The sequence below is a fragment of the Acomys russatus genome, chromosome 18 (assembly GCF_903995435.1).
Source record: "Acomys russatus chromosome 18, mAcoRus1.1, whole genome shotgun sequence".
NCBI classification, from domain to species: domain Eukaryota; kingdom Metazoa; phylum Chordata; class Mammalia; order Rodentia; family Muridae; genus Acomys; species Acomys russatus.
Genome location: NC_067154.1, coordinates 14,867,720 through 14,887,884, shown reverse-complemented (window position 1 = coordinate 14,887,884; position 20,165 = coordinate 14,867,720). Strand labels below are relative to the sequence as shown.

The 20,165-nt window shown below is 42.3% G+C and overlaps 2 pseudogenes; both read right to left on the bottom strand.

Annotated features, from left to right (window-relative positions):
* Positions 1-281: 281 nt before the first annotated feature.
* On the bottom strand, positions 282-5,138 carry LOC127201997 (high mobility group protein B1-like; annotated as a pseudogene).
* Positions 5,139-9,545: 4,407 nt separating this feature from the next.
* Positions 9,546-10,582, bottom strand: LOC127201995 (high mobility group protein B1-like; annotated as a pseudogene).
* Positions 10,583-20,165: the final 9,583 nt, after the last annotated feature.

The window sequence follows — 20,165 nt, the reverse complement described above, 5'->3', positions numbered from 1 at the left end:
CAATTTACAACTCTCAAACTGTACCAGGGAAGGCCATTGGCCATTGAAAATACCACCTGGACAGGGCAGGGCTAGCTAAAGACACATTCACTAGTGTGTCAAATACACACACACACACACACACACACACACACACACACACACACACAAAGACACCGTACTGTTTAAAAACAAATCTTACACAGCATTACATTTTAATTTTTTTCTTTAAAAAGAGTGAGTTGTGTACAGGGGGATTAAATGCTTTATAGACAAGGGAAAAAATCTATGCTAGTACCAACTTATTTGTCATTATTATCTTCTTCATCTTCCTCTTCTTTCTCCTTTTCCTCGTCCTCATCCTCCTCATCCTCATCTTCCTCTTCCTTATTTTTCTTGTTCTTTTTCAGCCCTTGACCACCCTCTTTATTTGCTGCATCAGGCTTTCCTTTAGCTCTTTAGGCAGCAGTATCCTTTGTGTATTTCTCCTTCAGCTTGCCGCCGCCTTCACACAGGGCTGCTTGTCATTTGTAGTAGCATTGTTCCACATCTCTCCTAGCTTCTTTGTGACATCACCAATGGATAAGGCGGGGAGTTCTCTGTACTCACTACAGAACAAGAAGAAGGCCAAAGGAGGCCTCTTGGGTGCATTGGGGTCCTTGAACTTCTTTTTGGTATCAACTTTGGGTGGGGGTGGTGTAGGTTTTCATTTCTTTTTCATAATGAGCCTTGTCAGCCTTTGCCATGTCTTCAAATTTCCCCATTTCTTTAGCAGACTTGGTCTTCCATCTCTCTGAGCACTTCTTGGAGAACTCTTAGAAGTTGATAGCAGCATCCGGGTGCTTCTTCTTGTGCTCCTCTGGGCAGGTTTACACAAAAAATGCATATGAAGACATTTCACCTCTTGGCTTCTTAGCATCTCCTTTGCCTATGTTTAGCAGATCTTCATCTGCAAGGCTCAAGAGTCATGCGGTGCCTGTCTGGCTTGCCCGGCACTGTCTCTATCTACTGCAGTGGTTATGGCAGCAGGAGCCACCTCACTGAACTCTTTAGGCAAATTTTCCTTTAATAAAAAGAAAACTAGGCCAGCATGGTGGTACACACCTTTAATCCCAGCACTCTGGAGGCAGAGGCAGGTGGATTGATATGAGTTTGAGGCCAACCTGGTCTACAGAGTGAGTCCAGGACAGCCAAGGCTACACAGAGAAACCCTGTCTCAAAAACAAAACAAAACCCAGCAGCAACCACAAAACAAAACAAAACAAAACAAACAACAAAAAGAAAACTAACCAATGTTAATATCTCAGAGGTTGTTGTAGGATCAAATAGCTCCCCCATCCCCCCAAAGGATTCTGAAATCTGAATAGAACTCTACAATTGTGCTTTTATTTTATTATTACATGCCATGGTTTGAACTTTAAACATTACCCTAAAACTGAGGAAATAAAAGGCTTGGTCCCCAGGGCAACAATAGAATGTTCAGAGGTGGAGGCTATAGGATGTGATTAGCTCATGAGGGATTTGTTCTTATAACTGGATCAATCCATTTGTGCACTCATAACCTAGTGACCTGTAGGATGGAGGGTCTAGATGTCAGAATACATCATTGTAGTTATTCCTTAAAAAGATATACTTGACCCTGATTCCTTCCCTGCCCCACCCCTCCCTCCCGCCTCTCTCTCTCTCTCTCTCTCTCTCCTTCTTCCATTTATTTATGACTATAAAAATTGCTTAATGACAATGGTCTTGAAAGACACACTCTAAAACAAGTGTTTCCTAGATTCACTGATATGAATGGCTTTGCTCTGTCCCTACTACTCCACCTCATCATGTCTGCCTCATGACAGGCAGAAGAACAACAGAACTAGACAACAGATTAAAACACCCGAAACTGTGAACCAAAATAAATGTCTCTTCTTTTTAGGGTGTTTTGTTCGGGTGCTTTGTCAGTGATGGAAGGATGAGCAACACACTATGCTGTCACACTCAGTCATCACACTATTACATGGTCTTAGCTAATATTTTTAGTTTTTTTTTAAAATCAAAGCACCTATGTAGCCTTTCTACAGTTGAAATATGGCTGTATTCTGGATCCCATGTGAGGGTCTGTAGTTGCCTGCTTCTGTTTCTTTTAGGACTTCCCCCTGAAGCTTTGCCCAGAGTATGCATTGTACAGAGGACCAACTTTCACTCTCTGAGTTGATTCTCTGTTTAGGGTGCCTTTCTTCCACTTGATGGGCCATTACAGAAGACACAAAGCATGGGTGGGAACCAAGAAGGAAAGAACAACCAAACTTCTGCCTCTTAAAGCCCAATGGAGAAGAAAACAGAAGGTTTCTAATAGAAGGAGAAATGAGTTTGTAATTTCTCACTGTTATGTATAAGGTTCAGCGCACCCTGAAAGTAGAAAAGAGAGTACTTTGTTCTCAGAGTTTACTAATGGAGTCCACCTCTCTCTCTCATCTCTCCTCTCGTCTCCTCCTCTCGCCCTCCTCTCTCTCTCATCTCTCTCTCTCTCGCTCTCTCCATCACTCCTCGCTCTCTCCCTATCCTCTCCTCTCTCTCTCCTCCTCTCTCTCTCCTCTCCTCTCCGCTCCCCTCCTCTCTCCTCCCTCATCTCTCTCTCCTCCTCCTCTCACCTCTCTCTCCCTCTCTCTCCTCTCTCCTCTCTTTTGTGGAATGAGATTGCACGGTTGTTAGCAGATCTTACAGATGCAGCTGTAGCGTTGTAGACCAGATGGCACTCATCAAGCCATCTACTCTATCATCTTCCGGTTGGAATTTCTCTTATTAAGACAAAGTAGAGTTGCAGAGCCCGTGCAGCCAAGTGCAAACAAAACAGTGTGGTGTGAAAGTGAAATGTCCCATCCAGGCTCCTGGGTTTGAATGCTTGACCCTAGTTGATGGCACTGTTTTGGGAGATTGTGGAACTGTCATGAGGGGAGGCCTTGCTGGTAGAAATAGGCCACTGGGGCAAAACTGTAGTCTGACCCTGTTTCCAATCCTGTCTCAAGATGTGAACAAACTGTGTAGACTCTCCTGTTTCCAGGAACCATTCATCTTTTCCCACCATGATGGACCATCTACCCTGACTCACGACACAAATCCTTTATCCCTTTAGTTTCTTCTGTCAGGCATTTGTCACAGTGAGGAGAAAACCTCCACTGTGCGGCTCCGTGAGCCTCAGATTTCCTTTTCAAGTGCATGGATCCAAGGCTGCACACACATTGTTCAGAGTCAGTTTGTTGTCAACGTGTGACATGCCTTCTATATTCCTGTTCCTTTTCATATGTCCTTTATATTTCTTTTCGTATTCCTTGTATATTTATATTCTGTTTTGTTGCATTGGTCTATGAGTTTGTTTTCACTCCAGTACCATGCTGCTTTACTTGAAGGGCTTTAGAGCATGTTTTGAAGTCAGCTAGCAATGCTCTCAGCTTAACTCTTCTTGCTCACACTTTCTTTGGCTTTTCAGGGTCCTTGGTGGTTCTCTGAAATTCTAAGATAAATTTTTCTAGAACTAGTATTGAATCTATACATTTTCTTTGGGTAGTATAACAGTCTAAAATATTATTCTAACTCATGAATGTGAGATACCTGTTATCTTGTGTATTTTGAAGGTTTTTTTTTTCATTGACAAATTCAAAATTTCATTGTTTATAACGGGGGTCAATCTTGGACATTGTCAAGGCTTTTGTTGAGGACAAGTTGTCCTGGGGTACGTTTTACAGCGGTTTGCAACAAATGTATTCACATATAGGATCTAAATTTTTAGCTTTCTTGAAAGCAGAGCAAAAACAAACAATCTAAAAAACATCAAGACTTTCAAAGAATCCAAAGCTTTCATTTTTGACTAATGCTTTATTGAATATTGCTGATATCGGAGTTGGTTTGTTTATATGACAAAAACATCTGTAATACTTAAATGATGGACATTTCAGTAACAAAAAAACTGCAATAAAATTAGTTTTGCAATTAACTTGGGAATTAGGAACAGAAGGCTAATACAATGGGATGGTTGTTTATTTGTCACTGATGGGCATCAATTGTTTTGTTGTTTATTGGGAGATGAGGACTTCTGGCTGATGTGAGAATGGCCAAGTGGCAGTAAAGGAACTGCTTCTTGTTGCACCAATCCTTCCCCTAAACCCTTGGTCTCCCTTCTCTTGCATTGTATTCTTAAATCACTTCTACGTCACACTTTAATTAAGCTCTACTTTTTCACAAAAGCACCCTTGCAAGCTTATGCCCTGTAGGTATCTCCTAGAGTCGCACAAACCCCTGCTTTTGAAAAAACCATGCCCACGCGCTCAGGGCTGGAGAACATTCCATGGAAAGCAGTGTGCCAGTTCTAGGTTAATCTACACCATTTCTAGGTATGTGCTATCAGGCAACTTCACTGAACATATTTGTTTAATAAAAAATGTTTTTACTTTAGCTGCATTCAGAATGTCAACAAAACGCTGCAATTTTTTACAATACAGAGATGGAAGTCATTAACAGAACAACATACACATATTACATATAAGCTGCATCACAGACACTGTATAGGGGGGGGAAAAAAGAAATAGAAAAACAAAAAACCCTATCTTCCCACATATATATTTTTGTGTGTGCACAACATGTACCTGCTTTAAATTCAATTCCAATTTACAACTCTCAAACTGTACAGGGAAGGCCATTGGCCATTGAAATACCACCTGGGACGGGCAGGCTAGCTAAAGACACATTCACTAGTGTGTCAAATACACAAACACACCACACAACACACACACACACACAACACACACAAAGACACCGGAACTGTTTAAAAAAACAAATCTACACAGCAAATTTTTATTTTTTTTTCTTTAAAAAGAGTGAGTTGTGTACAGGGGATTAAATGCTTTAAGACAAGGGAAAAAATCTATGCTAGTACCAACTATTTTCATTATATCTTCTTCATCTTCCTCTTCTTTTCTCCTTTTCCTCGCCTCCATCCCCCTCATCCTCATCTTCCTCTTCCTTATTTTCTTGTTCTTTTTTCACCCTTGACCACCCCTTTATTGCGCATCAGGCTTTCCTTTAGCTCTTTAGGCAGCAGTACCTTTGTATTTCTCCTTCAGCTGCCCGCCGCCTTCACACAGGGGCTTGGTATTTGTAGTAGCAATGTTTCCCATCTCCCTAGCTTTTTTGGAATCACAATGGATAAGGGCGGGGAGTTCTCTGATACTCACTACAGAACAAGAAGAAGCCAAAGGAGGCCTCTTGGGTGCATTGGGGTCCGTTGAACTTCTTTTTGGTATCAACTTTGGGGTGGGGTGTGTAGGTTTTTCATTTCTTTTTCATAATGACCTTGTCAGTCCTTTGCCATGTCTTCAAATTTCCCCATTTCTTAGCAGACTTGGTTCTTCCACTCTCTGAGCACTTCTTGGAGAACTCTTAGAAGTTGATAGCAAGCACCCGGGGTGCTTCTTCTTGTGCTCCTCCTGGCATGTTGTACACAAAAAATGCAATAAGACATTTCACCTCTTGGCTTCTTAGCATCTCCTTTGCCTATGTTTAGCAGATCTTCATCTGCAAGGCTCAAGAGTCATGCGGTGCTGTCTGGCTTGCCCGCACGGTCGCTATCTACTACTGCAGTGGTTAGGGCAGCAGAGCCACCATCACTGAACATCTGTAGGCAATTTTCCTTTAATAAAAAGAAAACTAGGCAGCATGTGGGTAAGCACCCTTATAATCCTCCCAGCACTCTCGGAGGCAGAGGCAGGTGGATTGATATGAGTAGAGTGCTAGGTAGTGGTACACTGTGTATCTGTCTGATGTTGAGGATGGCCAGAAGGCTGAGGTCAGCTGGGACCGCCCACTGAATGCCTACATATGTCTTTCTGACACGATGGTCTCATGGTAGTCAGACTACTTGAAGGGGAACACAGAGCTCCCAAGAGACAGTAAGCAGAAACTGGTACTGCAAACACCACATCCCATCAAGTTTATATTACGGAACTATTGCAGACTTACAAATAGTCAAGGGCAGGAGACAGATGCTCCACCTCTAGACAGAGCAAGTGTCAGAGACTAAAGAAATTACAGCCATCTGTAACCTACCACAAGTCTGTACTTTCTATCTTGACAATGGGAGGTCATAGGAATATTTCAGTGCTGGATGCAGCAATCTTACCAACCTACTATGTGCGAATTTCCTGATACTTGCATGCCTTCAGGTCTCATAGGTTCCTCAGTGATGGGCAGGCTCAATGGTAACCAAAATGTAGTCTTTAACACTACATACCTTGGTTCCGTGATATAGAGAAATCAAGCTGGAACAAAGATGCAAGCTTCCTCCTAACTGGCTGGCTCCCAAAGTCCTGGAAGGGGCTATTCAGGACACTGGGGGAGAAAAAGCTTTAATGTTATTACTTAGTTCTGAACCCTATGAGCGATGAGATCAACATATCAGGTAAAATATGTACGCTTGTGCATAACATCGATACTCCTGTCTTGAGGGGTGTCTTATCTACTTTTCTATTGCTATTAAGAGATGCCAGGACCAAGGAGACTTATGACAAGGTTTATTTGGCTTTATAGTTCCAGAGGGTGAGTCCGTGGCCATAAGGTGTGCAGTATGACAGCAGGCAGTTGTGACGCTGGAGCAGCAGCTGAGAGTTGACATCTGATGCTCAAGTGTGATGCAGAAGGTGCTGACTGGGAGTGATATGGGCTCTTAAAGCCTTGGATCCCACTCCCAGTCACACAGCTCCTCCAACAGCTCCTAATCCTTCCCAAGTGGTACCACCAACTGGAGACGAAGTAGTCCAGCTTACGAGTTATGGGGTGTGGGGGACGATTCTCATTCAAATTACCACAGGGCATAACCAACTTCTCTATGATTGAATTTGAAGTCTACGTTATGGAAGAATCTATGCCTGGTACTGTCAATCTGCTTTAAAACATAAAAGAAAACACAGAGAGAGAAGAGAGAGAGAGAGAGAGGAGAGAGAGAGAGGGAGAGGAGGAGAGAGAGAGAGAGAGAGAGAGAGCGGAGAGAGAGAGAGAGAGAGGAGAGGAGGAGAGAGGAGAGAGAGAGAGAGAGAGAGATGACTCAGTGGTTAAGAACATGGATTACCCTTTCAAGATCGAGTTTAGTCCCCAATACCCATGGCAGGTAGCTTAACTTCAAGGTGCCCTTAACTTCAATTTTAAACCATCTGATTCCATCTCATGGCTTCTGTGGGCATATGAAGCCATGTGCACATGACAGTATACATACCCACACATATACATGTAATTAAAAAAAAAAAACCAAACATGCCAGGGAAGATCATAGGGCCTGGCAGGGAGGCAGTGTGACTGAATGGTGTTGTTTATCTAAATTGACATAAATTCAATGTACCTTCTAAATATTTATGTTTATACCCATAGAAAAACAGCCATTCTTAGCCTTAATTAGAGAAAACTCACTCCAGCCAACAGTGGTGAAAACAGCATGCACACAGTGCTTATAACAGATGGCAGATGAGTCTTCGGCTTTAACCAAAACACTTATACTATCCCTCCTAAGGATCAGGGAACATGGTGGAAGAGGGGGTAGAACAAGCCCAGTGTATAGGGAGAAGGGTTATAAATTGGCATTTTCTGTGCAAAACAGCCATTGTGAGCATGAACTCACAGATGCTTCCGTTGGATCTGGACAAGAGTGAGCCTGTGAGGTCAGGCATGGCTGGATGAGGGCTCAGAGGGTTCTACTTACCCACTGCTGAGCTTTGTGCTGCTGACAGATTCAGGGAGTGGAGGAATAATTGCCTTTAGTTGTGTGCCAGCTCGTGGCCCCACTCAGTCTCCAGTGGATAGTCCCAATCCATTGCTCAGACAGTTGGCCATGGTCAAGCAAAATGGGTCACAAAAACACATCCAAAAGCATGCATGAAGTTGTCAAAGAACGAATTAATCAACAAAACAACATGGTCTTCTAAACAGTAGCATCAGCTTCTCCTGAAAACACATTAGGGAAAAAAAAAAGCAAATTTTTAAGTTCTGTCCTAGAATCACTGAAGAGGAACCATGGGTGAGACCTAGTAATTCTTACTTCACAGAGCCTCTCATGTGACTCTTATGTGCAAAAAGGCTGGGGAAGTCCTAGATGAGGTGATCTCAAAGGTCTTTTCATCTGGTTTTCTGAGATTCTGTCTACAGAGACATTTTCTCATCCCACATGATCTGAATGCATAGTTAATTTATTGACAAAAACCATCAACCAACACTGAGAAATTCTATTGACAAATTCAAAATTTCTCATTTTTATAAACGGGGGTCAATCTTAGACATCTGGTCAAGGACTTTTGTTGAGGACAAGTGTGTCCTGGTTGTACTTTTAGACAGCTGGTTTGCACAAATTGTATTCACATATATGATCTAAGATTTTTAGCTTTCTTGAAAGCAGAGCAAAAACAAACAAATCTAAAAAACATCAAGACTTTCAAAAGAATCCAAAGCTTTCATTTTTGACTAATTTCTATTGACTATTTCTGATTATCTGAGTTGTTGGTTTATATGACAAAACATCTGTAATACTTAAATGATGACAGTTCAGTAACAAGAAAAACTGCAATAAATTAGTTTTGCAATTAACTTGGAAGTTAGGAACAGAAGGCTTAATACAATGGGATGGCTGTTTATTTGTCACTGATGGGCATCAATTGTTTTGTTTTATGGGGAGATGAGGACTTCTGGCTGATGTGAGAGATGGCCAAGTGGGCAGTAAAGGAACTGCTTCTTTGTTCACAATACCTGTCCCCTAAACCCTTGAGTCTCCCTTCTCTTGCATTGTATTCTTAAATCACTTCTAACTTAAACACATTTTATTAAGCTCTGACTTTTCACAAAAGCACCCTTGCAAGGCTTTATGCTCCTGTAGGTACCTCCTAGAGTCTTCACAAACCCCTGCTTTTGAAAACCATGGCCCAGCGCTCAGGGCTGGAGGAACATTCCATGGAAAGCAAGTGTCCAGGTTCTAGTGTTAATCTACCATTTCTAGGTATGTGCTATCAGGCAACTTCACTGAACATATTTTTTTTTAATAAAAAATGTTTTTACTTAGCTGCATTCAGAATGTCAACAAAACAGCTGCAATATTTTTTACAATTACAGAATGGAAGTCAGTTAACAGCACAACAATTATCTACATATAAGCTGCATCACAGACAACTGTATATGGGGGGGAAAAAAGAAAATAGAAAAAACAAAAAACCCTATCGTCCCCACATATAACTAATTTGTGGTGTGCACCAACAGGTACCTGCTTTAAATTTCAATTCCAATTTACAACTCTCAAACTGTACCAGGGAAGGCCATTGGCCATTGAAAATACCACCTGGACAGGGCAGGGCTAGCTAAAGACACATTCACTAGTGTGTCAAATACACACACACACACACACACACACACACACACACACAAAGACACCGTACTGTTTAAAAACAAATCTTACACAGCATTACATTTTAATTTTTTTCTTTAAAAAGAGTGAGTTGTGTACAGGGGGATTAAATGCTTTATAGACAAGGGAAAAAATCTATGCTAGTACCAACTTATTTGTCATTATTATCTTCTTCATCTTCCTCTTCTTTCTCCTTTTCCTCGTCCTCATCCTCCTCATCCTCATCTTCCTCTTCCTTATTTTTCTTGTTCTTTTCAGCCCTTGACCACCCTCTTTATTGCTGCATCAGGCTTTCCTTTAGCTCTTTAGGCAGCAGTATCCTTTGTGTATTTCTCCTTCAGCTTGCCGCCGCCTTCACACAGGGCTGCTTGTCATTTGTAGTAGCATTGTTCCACATCTCTCCTAGCTTCTTTGTGACATCACCAATGGATAAGGCGGGGAGTTCTCTGTACTCACTACAGAACAAGAAGAAGGCCAAAGGAGGCCTCTTGGGTGCATTGGGGTCCTTGAACTTCTTTTTGGTATCAACTTTGGGTGGGGGGTGTGTAGGTTTTCATTTCTTTTTCATAATGAGCCTTGTCAGCCTTTGCCATGTCTTCAAATTTCCCCATTTCTTTAGCAGACTTGGTCTTCCATCTCTCTGAGCACTTCTTGGAGAACTCTTAGAAGTTGATAGCAGCATCCGGGTGCTTCTTCTTGTGCTCCTCTGGGCAGGTTTACACAAAAAATGCATATGAAGACATTTCACCTCTTGGCTTCTTAGCATCTCCTTTGCCTATGTTTAGCAGATCTTCATCTGCAAGGCTCAAGAGTCATGCGGTGCCTGTCTGGCTTGCCCGGCACTGTCTCTATCTACTGCAGTGGTTATGGCAGCAGGAGCCACCTCACTGAACTTCTTTAGGCAAATTTCCTTTAATAAAAAGAAAACTAGGCCAGGCATGGTGGTACACACCTTTAATCCCAGCACTCTGGAGGCAGAGGCAGGTGGATTGATATGAGTTTGAGGCCAACCTGGTCTACAGAGTGAGTCCAGGACAGCCAAGGCTACACAGAGAAACCCTGTCTCAAAAACAAAACAAAACCCAGCAGCAACCACAAAACAAAACAAAACAAACAAACAAACAAAAAAGAAAACTAACCAATGTTACATATCTCAGAGGTTGTTGTAGGATCAAATAGCTCCCCCATCCCCCCAAAAGGATTCTGAAATCTGAATAGAACTCTACAATTGTGCTTTTATTTTATTATTACATGCCATGGTTTGAACTTTAAACATTACCCTAAAACTGAGGAATAAAAGGCTTGGTCCCCAGGGCAACAATAGAATGTTCAGAGGTGGAGGCTATAGGATGTGATTAGCTCATGAGGGATTTGTTCTTATAACTGGATCAATCCATTTGTGCACTCATAACCTAGTGACCTGTAGGATGGAGGGTCTAGATGTCAGAATACATCATTGTAGTTATTCCTTAAAAGATATACTTGACCCTGATTCCCCTGCCCCACCCCTCCCTCCCTCCCTCTCTCTCTCTCTCTCTCTCTCTCTCTCTCCATTTATTTATGACTATAAAAATTGCTTAATGACAATGGTCTTGAAAGACACACCTCTAAAACAGTGTTTCCTAGATGCACTGATATGAATGGCTTTGCTCTGTCACCTACTCCACCTCATCATGTTCTGCCTCATGACAGGCAGAAGAACAACAGAACTAGACAACAGATTAAAACACCCGAAACTGTGAACCAAAATAAATGTCTCTTCTTTTTAGGGTGTTTTGTTCGGGTGCTTTGTCAGTGATGGAAGGATGAGCAACACACTATGCTGTCACACTCAGTCATCACACTATTACATGGTCTTAGCTAATATTTTTAGTTTTTTTTTAAAATCAAAGCACCTATGTAGCCTTTCTACAGTTGAAATATGGCTGTATTCTGGATCCCATGTGAGGGTCTGTAGTTGCCTGCTTCTGTTTCTTTTAGGACTTCCCCCTGAAGCTTTGCCCAGAGTATGCATTGTACAGAGGACCAACTTTCACTCTCTGAGTTGATTCTCTGTTTAGGGTGCCTTTCTTCCACTTGAGTGGGCCATTACAGAAGACACAAAGCATGGGTGGGAACCAAGAAGGAAAGAACAACCAAACTTCTGCCTCTTAAAGCCCAATGGAGAAGAAAACAGAAGGTTTCTAATAGAAGGAGAAATGAGTTTGTAATTTCTCACTGTTATGTATAAGGTTCAGCGCACCCTGAAAGTAGAAAAGAGAGTACTTTGTTCTCAGAGTTTACTAATGGAGTCACACCTCTCTCTCTCTCTCTCTCTCTCTCTCTCTCTCTCTCTCTCTCTCTCTCTCCTCTCTCTCTCTCTCTTTGTGGAATGAGATTGCACGGTTGTTAGCAGATCTTACAGATGCAGCTGTAGCGTTGTAGACCAGATGGCACTCATCAAGCCATCTACTCTATCATCTTCCGGTTGGAATTTCTCTTATTAAGACAAAGTAGAGTTGCAGAGCCCGTGCAGCCAAGTGCAAACAAAACAGTGTGGTGTGAAAGTGAAATGTCCCATCCAGGCTCCTGGGTTTGAATGCTTGACCCTAGTTGATGGCACTGTTTTGGGAGATTGTGGAACTGTCATGAGGGGAGGCCTTGCTGGTAGAAATAGGCCACTGGGGCAAAACTGTAGTCTGACCCTGTTTCCAATCCTGTCTCAAGATGTGAACAAACTGTGTAGACTCCTGTTTCCAGGAACCATTCATCTTTTCCCACCATGATGGACCATCTACCCTGACTCACGACACAAATCCTTTATCCCTTTAGTTTCTTCTGTCAGGCATTTTGTCACAGTGAGGAGAAAACCTCACTGTGAGGCTCAGTGAGCCTCAGATTCCTTTTCAGTGCATGGATCCAAGGCTGCACACACATTGTTCAGAGTCAGTTTGTTGTCAACGTGTGGACATGCCTTCTATATTCCTTTTCCTTTTCATATGTCCTTTAATATTTCTTTTCGTATTCCTTGTATATTTATATTCTGTTTTGTTGCATTGGTCTATGAGTTTGTTTTCACTCCAGTACCATGCTGCTTTACTTGAAGGGCTTTAGAGCATGTTTTGAAGTCAGCTAGCAATGCTCTCAGCTTAACTCTTCTTGCTCACACTTTCTTTGGCTTTTCAGGGTCCTTGGTGGTTCTCTGAAAATTCTAAGATAAATTTTTCTAGAACTAGTATTGAATCTATACATTTCTTTGGGTAGTATAACATTCTAAAAATATTAGTTCTAACTCATGAATGTGAGATACCTGTTATCTTTGTGTATTTTGAAGGTTTTTTTTTTCCATTGCTGTTCCAGTGTCTTTGGGGTAGAGGCTGGGTGTTACACTCAGTTAATGCATTCCTCACATTTGTGACATCATGGATGAACACACAGAACACTAGAGTAAGTGAAATCTTCAAAGTTTGTTCAAGACAGACAAACATCTTAGGATCTTGCTCAGCTGAGTAATATAGAATAGATAATATCATAGGAATAGATACTGAGCACTGGGATGGGCTGGAGCGATGAAAGCCAGGCAACAGAAGATGGTAGCCAATGGGGACAAAGTTAGTTAGGATAACTTGCCTTTTTTTTTTTTTTTATCCCACAGTATGATGACAACAGTTAATAATACATTATGTCTTTCAAAATAGCTAGAAGGAAGGTGTTAGAATGTTCCTACCACGAAGAAATGATAGATATATTATGATATATTAATTACCCTGATTTAATTAATATACAGAGCAAAGCCATCTCATTGTAACCCATATCATGTATGATTTTAAGTTTCCTAAATAAAAATGAAATGAAAACTAAATGAAAATGAAAACTGAAAAAAAAAATCCTTCTGTTCAACAAAATGAAACCCTTAAGTAACAAACAAAGTGAGACCCGGCCATTCACACCTACATTTAAACGTGACCCTGAGGCATTGCATTCTTTCCAGGTGCAAGCAACAGCAAGCAGCAGTGAGTGAAGTCTCAATGTGCCTCATTCATCAAATGCAACATGGGCTTTGGAAATAGGCATATACAGGTGAAGCCAAGCAGGTTGGCCAAGAGAGAGGTAACCTCAACTCTCTTCTTTCTCCCTATCACGTTTAGCTCCTGGTGTGTGTGTGTGTGTGTGTGTGTGTGTGTGTGTGTGTGTGTGTGTGTGTGTGTGTGTGTGTGTTTTGAGGTAGGATCTCATATAAGTATCCCAGGCTGACATTGAACTCCTAATCCTCCACTACAGCCAGGGGTTGTGTCATTTAGTAAAAAGTGGTGGATGTGCCCTGAGGCAGCAGGGTCCTGTTGCAGGTGGGGTGAAGGGGAAAGGATAAAGGGGTTAACTGGGCAAAACTGGACCCCTTTCTTTGAAACCTTACCTGGAAACAGAGCTATGTTTAACAAGCTTGTTTATGACCAGCATGCTTTAAAATTGGTGGTAATTTATTTTACAACTTTGCCCCTGTTAAAGCCTCACCTGGTAACTTCTGTTTTACATAATTGTCTGTAACTGGACCATAAGACAACCTCATCTGAGAGAGAGTCTGAGACACTCACTCCCAAACAAACTGGGCTACTGTAAGGGATGCAAGAATCAACAGTGAGCAGACAGATAACAGAGCTTGCTATTATGCCTAAATTAAAAACATGTATGATTCAACTATAGTAGGGACAATTAAGCCATCAAAATAAGAAAATATCACATTCAGGTGGTTTTCCCCCCTTGTTTGTTTGTTGGGGAAAAGCTTTAGGCCACACGTCTTCCTAGACTCAGGTTAAATAAAACAACCTTTGCAAAGCTTTCTTCATCTGCCCTTTCCCTCCAGCTTTCGCTATTGCCCCTTCTCCCTTGGCATTGATCTTGGATGGAAGTCATTTTCCACCCCAACCACCTTGTAAGTTCCATGGGGGAATAGAATAAATTTTCTTATATATATATTTTTTATTCCCCATGGCTCCCTAAGCAGTATTGAAAACACCAGGAGGGCGTAGTAGATATTCATTGCTTGGTCCATAGGAGGTAAAGTCAATCGTCGAGGGAGACCTGAGCTACATCTGAGCAGGAGGCCATGTCTCTGGGTCTGAGTCTGGGAAAAGGAATTGCAAGAAACAGAATCAGAAAGGCCATCCTTTCATTTACTCTCTCTCTCTCTCTCTCTGTGTGTGTGTGTGTGTGTGTGTGTGTGTGTGTGCATGTGCACTCACATGTGCATGTGTGAGGGTTGCATTTGTTAGCTGGTGTATGTGCGCACATGTGAAGGTACATGTAGAGGTCAGCAGTTGATGTTGGGTGTCTTTCTTGATTATTACTCACTTTATGTTTTGAGGCAGAATCTCACCAATTCAGTTAGTCTTGCTAGGCAGCTTGCCTTGGGGATGCCCTTTCTCCAATCTGGAGTTGTAGTTTTACAGGTAGGGCATCATGCTTGCTCAGCTTTGCCTAGGCTCTGGGGCCCAAACCCTGATCAGTAAGATTGAGCCATCTTTTTAGCTCCCACTCCTTAGCTTTTTTTCCCTTTCTGGTAGTTGTTGAAGCAAGAAGGAGAGAAGAGAGAAAGATGGGGCATGCACTGTGAGCAAACTTAGGACATGTACAGACCTTCCAGTCATTGGGTGCTGTCTGCCTTGTTTTAGCTACAGCTAGTTCTGTGTGTTGTTGCAGTGAGGCATCATGCACAGGTGGACCAGCAGATGTGTTTGTCAGGGGTTCTCAGCTCCCAGTTCTAAGCAATGGTGCCATTCTAGTGCCCACAACCCCACTCTCTTGCTTGCCGATAAGCAAGTCATATGAGTTATTCTCAACTATCTGGTACCCTCATGTGACTAGGACAGACACAGATTCCAGCTCTCGGTGAATGTCTCATGCCAAGAGCTAGCACAAAGGAAGCAGCCATGAAGGCATCACTAAAAAGTTCCTGACATCATGAACACTGTATGACAAGGAATAATTTCATCCTGGCAGGTAGTAAGGTTTTGGAGAAATTGTGGAACAAGCCAGAAAGTTCAAGATTTTGGTCCTTTGGACCAAAGGTGCTCAGGAAAACAGCAGCATAGGGAGAAGCACAGGAAAGAGACTGCTGGGGCCCTGGGGGCCGTGTAAGGACCAATTCAGAAAGGGAACATTGGATGATACAGGTGACAAACTTCCTAATGCTGTGCCAGGCTAGAAACTTGGCTAGAAAATAAAATTTAGTATCTTTAAAACCAAAGGAAGGGGGAAGAAAAAAGAATCTCCTAAGACTGAAAACACCACAAGCAGAGGCTTGGAACATGATCTCCTTGATGTCTGCAGACAATGCACATGCAGTAAATATGTTATAAATGACTGCTGAGTAAACCTGAGGAGCCATTGTTCCTCCATGCGCATTTCCCCCTTTTCATTCAAGTTTAATGGCATCCATCTGGAGGGAAGTGATGTCAATTAAATGGGGAACATCTCTCACAAGTTGGTGTGTTTAGAAAGCCTTCCCTTACCAGGAAACTGAGACAGAGGGGAGGACAGCCTATTGGGACTCTAGATGAGAGAAGCATGGGAGAATAGCAAAGTAGAAGGATCCAGAGGGCCCTAGAAACAAAATAGAACATTATGAAAGGCAGATTTGGGCCCAGGGGTCCCGCTCAAACTAAGGCACCAGCCAAGGACAATACAGGTGGTAAACTTTAAGCCCCTACCCAGATCTAGCCAATGGACAGAACATTCTCCACAGGTGAGTGGAGAGTGGGATATGACTTTCTCACGTACTATGGTGCCTCACATTTGACCATGTCCCCTGGAGGGGGGGACCTGGTGGCACTCAGAGGAAGGGCAGCAGGTTGCCAAGAAGAGACTTGATACCCTATGAGCATATACAGGGGGAGGAAATCCCCCTCAGGAACAGTCATAGGGGAGGGGAATAAGGGGAAAATGGGAGGGAGAGAAGAGGAAGGGAGAGAAGAATGGGAGGATACAAGGGATGGAATAAACATTGAGATGTAACAATAATAAATTAATAAAAAAAATGCAAAAAAATTGGCCTCCCTAGTTGGGGGGCAGTCTTCTGAGTGTTATGGAACTATTAGGAAATAGCTCATCATTGGAGGAAGGGTGTTGCTGCAGGGAGGGCCTTGAAAGTGACTGTTGCGTCTCGCATTCAGAGCACTCTCTGATTCTTGATTGCCGTTTCTGAGAAGCTTCCATATTTGTAGGCACCTTGACATTAGACTCCTTTTTTTTAAAAGTTGTCTATACCTTTTAAAAATATTATTTAATTAATTTATTCAGATTACAACTCAATTGTTATCTTATCACTTGTATCCTCCTGTTCCTCCTTCCCTCCTGCTTTCACCCTATTCCCCTCCCCTAGGACCTTAGACTCTTAATCTGCCTGAACTATGTGGAAACATGTTTGTTGTTTCAAAGCCATCCAGCATTGTAGCATTTTGTTATGGTAACTTAAAAGGATCCAGGAACATGGTGACCCCCTCCTACTTTTTCCAAGAAGCAGGATATGAGGCCGGAGATGGCAGAGTCAGGATCTGAAGCCAGAATTGCGTTTCCCTAAGATTACAGCCATTCTTCTTTAGCACAGTTTATCACTGTGCTCACTTAAGCATTTTACCTATGATTGCTAGACAGTACCGTCGCCTGAAAGTATCTCAACTCAGAGCCCTGAGCATCAGCTTTCCTGGGAGAACTATTTTGTGGTCTTATGCTTGCTTTGGTGCCAAATGTAGTGGGAAGGTGCTTCCTCTATGCCACAGGAAAGAATCAGGGGCAGAAAAGGTGGCTCTGTCATTACGAACACTTGCTGCTCTTCTAGAGACCATAAGTCTGGTTCCCAGCACCTATGGTTTATGCCTCAAAACCACGTGTAAATTCAACTTCAGGAGGGACTCTGACACACACACACACACACACACACACACACACACACACACACACACACGGCAGTATAGGGAGAAAGAAGAGAACTGGGTGAACAAGGCACTGACCTATAAGCATAACAGAATGACGTCAGGAGTCCTTTTATTGATACCTTTAAAAAATTGGCAACAGTAGTTTGTGGTTTTGCCCTAGGCCCTTTGACTATCTAGTTTCTGGCTCTTTGTCACCCAAGCAGTGTCAGGTATGGGTTCCAACTCATGGAGTGAGCCTTAAGTCAAATCAGGTATTGGCTGGTTACTCCCACAAGCTTTGTGCAACCATTGCCCCAGTATACCCTGCAGGTAGGACATTACTATAGATCAAAGGTCTGTGCATGGGTTGGTGTCCATGTTTCTCCCTAGGTAGCTGTTTCGAGCACACTCCTGAACCAAAGATACTAGAACACAGAGGTGAAGGTTCCATGTAGGCACCAGCCTGACCTCTCCATGTTCAGTGACCTGTGTAGGAGTTTAGCAATAAGGCCTTGCTGTCAGTTTGTGGAGAGCAACCCATAGTCTTGGCAACAGCCTACGTTATTTGAGGATCCCTTTGGCCAACAAATCAATTAAATGTAACCCAACACTTGTGCTGGAAGCTTCATTGGGTAACAAGAGGTGACCATTGGGCACTCTGTCTTTCCCATTAGCTCGCAATTTCATTTTGATCACCATCACATATGTATGTTTTAGGAAGCTTCTATTATGTTAGGTTTCCATACTACACTTCAAATGGCCCTTAATTTTAGCTTTCTTTCCCCATATTCCCCCACCCACCACCGCCTGAATTTATGCTTCCTTTGAGCTCTGTATCCTCTCATAACTATTCTATTTTCTTTTCCTAATGAGATCTGTCCCCCCTAGTCCTTTACTTTATACATATAAGCTCTGTGGTTCTAAGGATTGTAGTTTGGTTATTGTTGACTTAAGAGCTAAATATCCACATATAAGGGCATTCATACTATATATGTCTCTCTGGGTCTGAGTGACTACTCAGGATGCACTTTTTTTTCCAGTTTCATCCATTTACCTGTGAATTCCGTGATTCTATGTTTTTTTTTTTTTTTTTTAAATAGCTAGGTAATATTCCATTGTGTAAATGTTCTGCATTTTCTTTATCCATTCTTTTGTTGAGAGTCATCTAGTTTATTTCCAGTTTTTGGCTACTGTGACTTCTAGAGCAGCCATGAACATCATTGAACAAATATTTTTTGTGGTAGGACGGAGTGTCTGGTGGATATATGTCCAAGGGTGATATAGCTAGATCTTGGGGTAGATAAATTCCCATCCTCCTTCAGAACTGTCACACTGGTTTTCACAGAGGCTGCATGAGTTTGACTCCCACAAGCAATGAATGTGTTTCCTCTTGTATACATTCTTGCCAGCATGAGCTGCCATTTGTTTTATTGATCTTAGCCATTCTGAAAGGTGCAAGATGAATTAAGTTGCATTTCTCTGGTGGCTAAAGATGTTGAACAATTATATATTGTTTTGAGACAGTGTCGTCTCTCTATCTAGCCTTGGAAGTCCCGGAACTCACTCTGCAGACTAGGCTGGCCTTGAAATCACAGAGATCGGCCTGCCTCTGCCTCCTAAGTACTGGGATTAAAGGCATGAATTACCATGCCTGACTTGTTGGTCAAATCTTTGTTTCTCTGCCATTTGAGTTTCCTCTGTTGAGAATTCTCTCTTTAGTTCTTTATACCATTTTTGTTGCTCTTTTGTTGTTGTTTTTTTTTTATTTTTTTTATTTTTTTTTATTTTTTATTTTTTATTAATTTATTCTTGTTACATCTCAATGTTTATCCCATCCCTTGTATCCTCCCATTCCTCCCCCCCCCCATTTTCCCATTATTCCCCTCCCCTATGACTGTTCCTGAGGGGGATTACGTCCCCCTATATATTCTCATAGGGTATCAAGTCTCTTCTTGGCTACTTGCTGTCCTTCCTCTGAGTGCCACCAGGTCTCCCCCTCCAGGGGACATGGTCAAAAGTGAGGCACCAGAGTACGTGAGAAAGTCGTATCACACTCTCCACTCAACTGTGGAGAATATTCTGACCATTGGCTAGATCTGGGAAGGGGTTTAAAGTTTACCTCCTGTATTGTCCTTGGCTGGTGCCTTAGTTTGAGCGGGACCCCTGGGCCCAAATCTGCCTATCATATTGTTCTACTTGTAGATTTCTAGGACCCTCTGGATCCTTTTATTTTGCTGTTCTCCCATGCGTCTCTCATTAGAGTCCCAATAGGATGCCTTCCCCTCTGTCCCAGTTTCCTGGTAAGTGAAGGCTTTCGTGGGACATGCCCCTTGGGCTAGTATGCAGATGTAAGTGAGTATATACCATTTGATTCTTTCTGCTTCTGGGTTAACTCACTCATTATGATCATTTCTAGCTCAATCCACTTATCCACAAATTTCGGGAATTCCTTGTTTTAATAGCTGAGTAGTATTCCATAGTGTATATGTACCACAGTTTCTTTATCCACTCTTCTACTGAGGGACACTTAGGCTGTTTCCATGTTCTGGCTATTATGAATAAGGCTGCTATGAACATGGTTGAGCAAAGTTTCTTGTTGTGTGCTGGAGCATCTTCTGGGTATATTCCAAGGAGTGGAATAGCTGGGTCTTGAGGAAGCCCTATTCCCATTTTCTGAGATAGCACCAGATAGATTTCCAAAGTGGCTGTACTAGTTTGCATTCCCACCAGCAATGAAGGAGTGTTCCCCTCTCCCCACATCCTCGCCAGCAGGTGGTGTCGCTTGAATTTTTGATCTTAGCCATTCTGATGGGTGTAAGATGGAATCTCAGAGTTGTTTTGATTTGCATTTCCCTGATGACTAAGGAGGTTGAGCATTTCTT